The sequence below is a fragment of the Nicotiana tabacum genome, chromosome 24 (genome assembly GCF_000715075.1).
Source record: "Nicotiana tabacum cultivar K326 chromosome 24, ASM71507v2, whole genome shotgun sequence".
Lineage (NCBI taxonomy): Eukaryota > Viridiplantae > Streptophyta > Magnoliopsida > Solanales > Solanaceae > Nicotiana > Nicotiana tabacum.
In genome coordinates this window covers 24,018,590-24,028,858 of record NC_134103.1, presented here as the reverse complement: position 1 = coordinate 24,028,858, position 10,269 = coordinate 24,018,590, and positions in this window count along the sequence as shown.

The window sequence follows — 10,269 nt, the reverse complement described above, 5'->3', positions numbered from 1 at the left end:
AAACGGGGGATTTAAAGCGGTACCCTATATTTGTGCCACCTTTTAATCTGTACCCTATTTTTTAAAATTATTGATTTGGTAGCCATCTCACAAAAAATCCGTAATAATATGACAATTACACCCCTGACAAAAAATATAAAACGATCTCTTCCTCTCCTCTCAGCAACTTTATAAAAAAATCAGAAACTTGTCCAGATTCATCTTCAGAATCACAATTGCATGAAGTTGTTTCACCTTGAAGTTAAAACTTTATGCTAATGTAGCATGAAGTTGTTTCATGTTGAAGCTAAAACTTCATGCTAATATAGCATGGAGTTGTTTCACATTGAAGCTAAAAATTCATGCTAATGCATGCTGAAGTTATTTATCCTGCAGTCTACAGTTTTGCCATAAATTTTATCCGAAGCTTCAGTCTAAACATACTGAAGTTATGTAGTTCATTTGCTAAAATTTCAGACTAAACATGCTGAAGTTATTTAGTCCATTTGCTAAAATTTCAGACTAAACATGCTTAAGTTATTTAGTTCATTTGTTAAAACTTCAGACTAAACATGCTTAAGTTATTTAGTTCATTTGCTAAAACTTCAGACTAAATATGCTTAAGTTATTTAGTTCATTTGCTAAAACTTCAGACTAAACATGCTTAAGTTTTTTAGTTCATTTGCTAAAACTTCAGACTAAACATGCTTAAGTTTTTGTCTTATAGTATGTAATTTTCTAATGAGTTTTTGCTAATGCATGTTGAAGTTATTTAGTTCATTTGCTAAAATTTCAGACAAAACATGCTGAAGTTATTTAGTTCATTTGCTAAAACTTCAGATTAAACATACTGAAACTTTTTAGTTCATTTGTTAAAATTTCAGACTAAACATGCTTAAGTTTTTGTCTTGCAGTATGCAATTTTCTAAAGAGTTTTTGCTAATGCATGCTGAAGTTATTTAGTTCATTTGCTAAAATTTCATACCAAAACATGCTGAAATTTTGTAACGCAGTCTACACTTTTGTCCTGAGTTTTTTCGAAACTTCAGTCTAAACAAGCTGAAGTTTTTAGTTTATTTGCTAAAACTTCAGCCTAAACATACTTAAGTTTTTGTCCTGCAGTTTGTCAATAGTCTTTTATTAAAAAAGGACAAAATTATCTTTTTAAAATACTTTTAACAAAAAAAATGGGTACGGATGTAAATGAAAAAACAAAACGAGTATAAGTAAAAAAGGGGCGACCAAATAGGGCGCCCCATGCAATTTTTACTTGAAAAACCCTCTGAATAGTTTTGATGTGAGAACAACTCATAAGATTGTGGCCCAATCTTCTCTTATTGTTTTACTTTCTTTTAAACTTTTCTGGTTCAATCTCCTTCTCCTTTTTTTGGGTAAGAGTTTCGTTTTTCTGTTTCTAACCATCATTCGAATAATTTTCATTCCAAGATGCCATGTTAACGTAAATGAAAAATACTAATTAAACTAAATCAAAAAAATGAATAGATAAAAACTAAATGTCTAATCTAGAAAAATAGATAATTTCTAAGTCCCTGGCAACGACGCAAAAAATTTATTGCGGCCAAACGCACATGCAAGTATACGCGGTCGTCAAGTAATAAAATGACTAAAAGTCGGATGTCGAACCCATGGGGACTTGTGATTAACTATTAGCTAAATTAGACTATCCTAATTGATAAAAACTTAGGGTCCACCAAACTATATAGAGAACTATGTTCTCTATCAGTTCCCACAGAACACACACAATAAGAGATAAGTAAATGACACAATAGAGTTTTACGTGGAAAACTCCCAGCTCACAGGATTAAAAACCATAACCTACACTCGTAGGATTTCAGCTTCACTAACCGAGCAACTTTAGATTATAATCTATTGTAACCTAAAAATTAAACTCTTAATCCCTCACTCACTTGTAATAACTCTATTACAAGTCTCTTTGTAATAACTCTATTACAAAGCTCACATCTCGACTAACTCTAGCCAAGACACAAACACAAGGTTTATGGTTTTACAATTGGTTTTCTACATAATGCTTCTAGCTAAGCTGAGTAGGAATTACAAGTAGTTCATTCTAACACAAGTACAACACAACTAAGGACATATTAATAACACAACGCTAGAAACTGGTCCTTCGTTCCGTTGTTCTTTGTTCTTGAAGCCCGGATGTCACTTGCAAGATGGCAACATACTTGAGAGGAAACTTAACCGATTTTTCGGATGTGCAAGTGTATGTTTTTTTCTTTGCTTCATGTTAATAATATCCAAGTGATATCACTTAGATGATGCAAGCAGTTATCCGGTACAAGGCATTCCCAATAAAGTGACTGTAGTACTATTTGCACTGTTGCGTGTGTGGTGAGGAACAATTGCAATGACTTTACAGTTGTGAGGAGTTGACTGGTACAATCACCAAGGGAACTGATGCTCATCTATTCCCTCTGTCGTTTCTTTGACTCTAGCTGTTGGAACTTGTTAGATCATCAAAATATAAAAAGGCACATAACTTATCACTAATTATCTAAACAAGAATTAAACCTAGAAGTATTTGAATCTGAACTATATAAAATAAAGGAAAAACAAATATTGAACTCTGAACAAAAGAATAGCAGATTTTAATGTTATCAATACGATAAAAATGATCTAGGGTTAGGGTCTATCTAACATTCTTATTGTTTTCTTTAATTGAATTGACTAACTCTAGATTTATTGGTTGATAGTATTAATATTGCTCATAAGAATTAATCGACTTCTTACTCGCCTATTCAAGCTAACCTAACACCTATATGTTTATGGAATTAGAACTAACAAGAACGCATTTGTAATTCCTGTAAATCAACCAAGCAAGGTAATCATGTATATGTCTATCTAACCGCGAATCTATTCACTGATACCTAGGTTCAAGAACTTGCTCTATTTAATCCTATATGCAATCTAGAATTTCCACTTTCGAGTTCAATTCTAGATTCGTAGATAATATTTAATTGGTGATCAAGCAATCAAATAATTAAGCATATGATTGAATAAATAAACTAATATAATAAATCAAGAAACCAAAATTTATTCAAATAATAATAGTCATGAAGGAACCACAACCATAGAACGTGAAGTTTATCTCCACATAGACATGGTAGCCAAACAACAAATCATACAAAAAAACATAAAAATTACTAAGTTTGGCAGAAGAAGATGAATTCCGGCCTCCACGGCGGCTCCTTGCTCTCCCTAGGTCGAATCCCCTTCAAAACGTTTGTCGATGACCTAAAAGAGGTATTTTTGGCTTATATATTGCGTCCAAAAGTCATGGAACAAAGTTTTCCTTTTCCTTTTTCGAAGTAGCTTCATGAATTGATGCTGGGTTGGATGCTCTGCGTCCGCCTCAACTTGATATTCTCAGCACCGGATGCTGGGGTGGATGCTTCGTGTAATGAGCCGACTTGTCGTTTTGAGCATTTACATCCCGTTCAACAATTTAAAGTCTTGAGCAGTTTCACAATGTGTATTATGACTTGTGTGAATTGTCGGCTTTGGTTTTCGGATGATTCGGGATTAAATTGAAAGAACAATCCTTGTTTAGAAGCTTAAATGAAAAGAGTTGACCGAAATTTGACTTTGTGCAAATGACTCTGAAATGGAGTTTTGATGGTTCCAATAGCTCAGTATGGTGATTTTGGATTTAGGAGTGTGTTCAGATATTTATTTGGAAGTCCGTAGTTGATTTGGACTTGAAATGGCAAAAGTTGGAAATGGAAGGTTTGGAAGTTTGATCGGGAGTTGAATTTATTGATATCGGGGTTGGAATCCAGTTATGGAAATTTTGATAGGTCCGTTATGTCATTTATGACTTGTGTGCAAAATTTGAGGTCAATCGGGCATGATTCGATAGGTTTCAGAATCGAATGTAGAATTTGGATTTCGGAAGTTCATAAGTTTCTTAGGATTGAATCGGGGCATGATTCGTGATTTTTAGGTTTGGTACCTCAAGGAAATTCATGAATAAATCTTGTGTGAAAGTAGTGATGATCCAGGCGAAATAGGAAAAAGATCCCGTCACCAGCGCCCAGGGTAGCGTGGGGCGCTAGCCCTGGCGCTGGAATTTTTGAGGTTCTGGAAACTGAGCCACAGGTAGCGCCCCATGCTACCTGTGGCGCTCAAACATTAATCCCTATAAATGGGGAGTTTCACAATTTTTTGACAAAAACAGATTTGGGGAGCTCGGTTTGGGCGATTTTCAGAGGCAAAATTTACAAATTGGACTGGGGTAAGTAATCTTAACTTGATTTGGTCCGTTATTCATGAATATGACACTGTTTCCCGCACCTATTTTGTGATTTGGGGAATTAGAATAAAGATTGTCCCAAAATTGGTTTGAGGATTTGGAGGTCGAATTCATATTGAAATTTGGTAAATTTGGTATGGTTGGACTCGTGGTTGAATGATCGTTTATATTTTGTAACTTTTGTCAGGTTCCGAGATGTGGTCCTTACTGTTAACCTTTAGTTGACATTTTCGGATTTATTGTGAAATTTAATATTTTCATATAGAATTGATTCTTACACCTCGTGTTGATTGTATTAAATTATTTGTGACTAGATTTGAAGCGTTCGGATGCTGAATCGCGAGGAAAAGGCTTATTGGAATAAAGAATTGCACGGTTTGAGGTAAGTAACATTTCTAAACTTGGAGCTGAGGGTATAAACCCCAAAAATACGTCTTATTTGATTTTTTTGGGGGTGACACACATGCTAGGTGACGGGCGTGTGGGCGTGCACTGTAGAAACTATGATGTAATTGATTCCGTATAATTGTGTAGTTAAATAATCTTGGCATTGTCCTTGTACTTTCATGTGTTAAAGAAATCGAGCGAAGAATCATGTTAAAAATCATGCTGAGGCTATATGCCGGTATTATTGAGACCTACTGAGGTTATGTTGCTGTTGAATTAATTGTTTAAATTGTAATTTCATACTCAGTCATATACATTCATTGCATATCATATCTCAGTCTCTGTTGTTATTTATTGATACATCATATCATCATTTTGGGCTAGTTTCATGACATTGTGAGCCCGAGAGACTAGAGAGATTGATGACTGAGTGAGGCCAAGGGCCTGATTGTGAGGATAATTATGGGATCGGGCTGCACGCCACAGCAGGCTATATTGGCTTTATATATTTTATTATTATGAGATCAGGCTGCACGCCGCATCATGTTTTTATTTATTTATGTATGGATCTGGCTTATTATAGTGCTTTGGCTGAATGAGCCCCTCCGGAGTCTGCACCCCCCACAGTAAGCATAATGGATATTATATTTGGGATGAAGTTCCCTAGGCATGAAGTTGCCTCTTTTATTTATATTTGGGATGGAGTTCCCTGGGCATGGAGTTGTCTTATTTATTTATATTTGGGATGTAGTTTCTTGGGCATGGAATTGCCTTATTTATTTATATTTGGGATGGAGTTCTCTGGGCATGAAGTTGCCTCATTTATTTATATTTGGGATGGAGTTCCCTGGGCATGGAGTTGCCTTATTTATTTATATCTGGGATAGAGTTCTTTGGGCATGGAGTTGCCTCATTTATTTATATTTGGGATGAAGTTCTGTAACGACCCGACCGGTCGTTTCGAGAGTTGTAACCCCATTTTCCCCATTCCTACTTCTTTTTGTGTTATTCAGCTATATTATGTTATATCGGGTTAGTTGGTTCGAGTCCGGAAGGAACTCGGAGTGAAATGAGATACTTAGTCTCATAATTAAAAATTTTAAATTAGAAAAGTGGACCGGATATGGACCTATGTATAAACGATCTCGAATTTGAATTTTGATGATTTCAATAGCTCCATATGGTGATTTTGGGCTTAGGAGCGTGTCCGAAATATTATTTGGAAGTCCGTAAAGGAATTAAGCTTGAAATGCCGAACGTTTTATTTTTGAGAAGTTTGACCGGGGGATTGCCTTTTTGATATCGGGGTCGGAATCTGATTCTGAAAATTGGAATACCTCTGTTATGTTATTTAGGACTTGTGAGGTCAATCGGACGTGATTTGATAGGTTCCGTAGTTGTTTGTAGAAATTAGAAATTTCAAAGTTCATTAGGTTTGAATTGGGGTGTAATTCATGGTTTTAGCGTTGTTTGAGGTGATTTGAGGATTTGACTAAGTTCGTATCATGTTTTAGGACTTGTTGGTATATTTGGTTGAGGTCCCGAGGGCCTCAGGTGAGTTTCGGATGGTTAACGGATAAAATATTGAACTAGAACACATGCTGCAATTTCCTTCTGTTGGAAATTGCTTCTGCCCAGAAATCGAGCCCAGATCGAGATCAGGGTCGAGGGCCACGATCGAAGGCATGATCGAGCACAAGGTCAAGGGCCACGATCGAAGGCCGGGTCGAAGACATAATCGAGGACGAGGATCGAGAACCAGGATTGAGGGGCAGGACCGAGGACCAGGATCGAGGGGCAGGACCGAGGACCAGGATCGAGGACCTCAATCGAAGGCCATGATTGAGGCAGAATCAAAGGATGTCTGGGCAAAATTATAAAAACAGGGACTTCGTCCCATTTGCCATTTTTGACAAATTGGAGCTTGAGGAGAGGCGATTTTTGATATATTTTCAAGGAAAACTTGAGGTAAGTCCCTTGTGATCATTTCTACTATATAATATTGAATTATCATCGAATAATCCGACTAGATTACATGATTTTGAGGTGCAAATCGGAGATTGGAACTTAGAAATTTGGAAATAAGATTTGTAGATTTGAGGGTCGAGTTGAGGTCGGATTTTGGTAAAATTGATATGGGTAGACTCGTGGTTGAATGGGCTTTCGAATTTTTGTAACTTTTGTCGGGTTCCGAGACGTGGTTCCCACAGGCGGCTTTTGAGCCAATTTTGGATTTTGGTCTAATTTTGTAGTTTTTCTTGAGGAATTCATTCTTCTAGCGCGTATTGATGGTATTGTACTGATTGTGAATAGATTCAGAGCATTTGGAGGCCAAGTCCAGAGGCAAAATCATTGCGGGTTAGAGATTTGACCGGTTTGAGGTAAGTAACGATTGTAAATCTAGTCCTGAGGGTATGAAACCCCGAATTTTCGTATCATTCTACTATTTTAGTGATGCACATGCTAGGTGACGGGTGTATGGGCGTGCACTGTTGGGGATTCGTGACTCGGTTCGCCCCGTAGCAACTGTAAAGTTGCATACTTTGTTGAAACCATTGATACTTATATGTTTTAGAAAGATTTTTTTTGTAAATTTGGGCTGAATGCCATGTTTGGGCCTTGCGCCAATGCTGTTTGGACTCTTAGGGGATGTTTCTTACAATCCTCTCACTATTTTTGATTGAAAATCTATACTTAGTCATGTTTATACTTGTTTACCGCATAACTCAGTTTTATGACTCCATTTTGATGCATATAAATATTTTGGGCCGAATGCCCTGTTTTACCGAAATGCCCGAGTGGCTTGATTTGTGAGGATGAGTGTGGATCGGGGTTGCCCGCCTTCAACATACTTTATGACTGAGTGAGGACGAGGGCCTGATTTGTGAGGATGAGTGTGGATCGGGGCTGCCCGCCTGCAGCATACTTTATTATTATCGCACGTGAGTTGTCCGTGCAGATTATAGCGCTTGGGCTGAAGGAGCCCCTCCGGAGTCTGTATACACCCCAGTGAGCGCAGGTAACTACTGAGTGCGAGTGCCGAGTGCTGAGTGACTGGGATGCAAGAGTGATTGTGAGGTATGCCCGAGTGGCAAGAGTGATTGTGAGGTATGCCCGAGTGGCAAGAGTGATTGTGAGGTATGCCCGAGTGGCACGAGTGACTGTGAGGTTTGCTCAAGGGGCTGTATATGAGTGATGCTTTGCCCGAGGGGCTGTTTATGATTTCATCATTTTTGCTCACCTTTGCATTGAGCCTTTTTTTGAAAAACTATTGGAAAAATGTCTTTAAATGATTTTTACTGGAACTGGGTTTAAACGAGATGTTTGATTCAAATCCTGATTTTTAAGAGTATGTGGTATTTTACTGAGATTTCCTAATATGAACGTTATATGCTTTATTGCTCGTCACTACTGCTCAGTCTTTATTTATTGTTGTTAATTACTGAGTTGTCGTACTCACGTTACTCCCTGCACCTTGTATGCAGATTCAGGTGTAGCTGGACACGGTGGCGATTATTGAGTGTTTTGGTTGCAGATTCTTCTTGGAGATAGCAAGGTAGCTGTTTGGCGATCGCAGCCCCTGCTCTTCTCCCTCTTATCTTCCTCTAGTTGTATTTAGCTATTTTTCGGCCTGAGTTAGCCTTAATATTGTTAGACAGATTGTAATATATGCTCATGACTAGTGATACTCCGATGTCGGGCTTTTCCTTTCCGCACTTCTGTTTTTCTTTGATTTGGACTCTTTAAATGAAGGTTTTATGTTAAATAACCTTGAAATTTTCTTTGAAATAAAAATATCGGTTTGTTTTGAAAATGAATCGGCTTGCCTAGTTCCACGATAGGCGCCATCACGACAGAGGTTAGTTTGGGTCGTGACAGATTGGTATCAGAGCTTAGGTTACATAGGTCTTATGAGTCATGAGCTGATTTAGTAGAGTCTTGCGGATCGGTATGGAGACGTCTATACTTATCTTCAGGAGGCTGTAGAACCCTTAGGAAAATTTCACTTTCTTGTATTCTATCATGCAAAAATGATTCAGCTTGAGACATAACTCTTTGAATTCCTTCCATGCATCTCGTATGCGCACATGAGCGCTCGGTATCTGTTGTGCATCGCCGGGTTGTGATTATATGAACGAGGTTCGAGATGTGTATTATGTGTTTTGGTGATGGGCTAGTCTAGAGGACTTGAGACCAGGTTTAAACCGTAGTTTTGGCTCGGTAGCTTCAGTTGTAACCTATGCATTTGGACTCATATGTCCGATAATGTCCCTACGAGTGGAATTATGGCTCGATGAGCAGTGGAATGGCTTATGGTGAGTATGACGTAACTGCGAGAAGTGTTAAGACTATGTGAATGTGACGAGAAATGTTTTCTTAAAATGTAAAGGAAGGCCATTGGGTGCTTGATTTTCATTTTGATGCGACGTACCGTCTCGAGTGTGAATGTTTTGAAGGATCTTTCACGTTGTTAAATTTTGGGGCAAATTAAATTCTCATGTCTGTCAATGAGTTTGAACTCAAGAAGAGTAAGTGGTTGTGTAGTAATGGTGGTTGCGAATAGGTATTTTGATGTTGATGGCTCGGGAAAGATAATCTTTGAAGAGACTTAGAGTCGGTAATATTTTATTGGTTCAGGTGCGACAGAAATACATTTTGACTTGATGCAGTAGTTGGGTAGCAAAGTATGAGGGAAGACATGACGGGAAGTATTTTGTGGTGGTTGAAGTACTAGCAGGTCAAGTAGAAGAAGTAGAGGTTGAGAAGTTTCTTAAAGGAGATGATTTAAACGAAGTAAGAGTGGCAACTTAGCATATGAATTCACTAGTAGGGTAGTCGTGCACCTTGAGGAAGTGTAGAATGGTTTGGAATCGTGTTAATATGTGAATCAGCCTGCATACTCTATTTGGAGTGATGGTTAGTGTACAAAAAAAATGGGGCGTGCAGAAAGGAGTGTGTTTGAAATGAATAGAGGCGTGAAGATCTGATTACTGTGTCAGGTGCAATATGACTTGAGTTCGGAAGGTATTGTTGACGTACAATTGATGTCAATAGGGAAAGTGCAGACTTATATAAATGGTGGGCGAGCATGAACTCAGGAGAATTTACGAATTTCGTGGTCGTTGCACTCAGTGCAGTGTCATTGGGAGATTTTGGTAAGGAATTCCACATGTGGGTTATCTCCTGTGTGCAGCTAGCGGTGGCGTAATGTTGATGAAGCTTTTGTGAGGAATATTACTAGCTACCCGATAGGAGGTCGCGTGTGTAATTTTGGCTGGAGATTCAGAATGTTCATGAAAGGCTTAATAAAAGACTTCGAGAAGTCTGGCAGGTTAACGGTGCGAGACCTTGGTAATTGAGAAAGAGAAATCCTTACTGGTTCTAATTTTATATAATTGCAGCTTAAGGCTAAGTGGGGGAGTCTGCTATCGACGAGTTGATTGCACGGTTATGGGTCGTATTAGTTTCGGTTCGGGGTATACCAGTGAATCAGTTATGACTTGCAGAGGTCGAGATCGAGGATGACTCGGGTAAAGAAATTTCTGGACACAAGTTGTATTACACCCTATGGTTATGGGAGGACCATAAAAATAATTGAGTGTTTATTC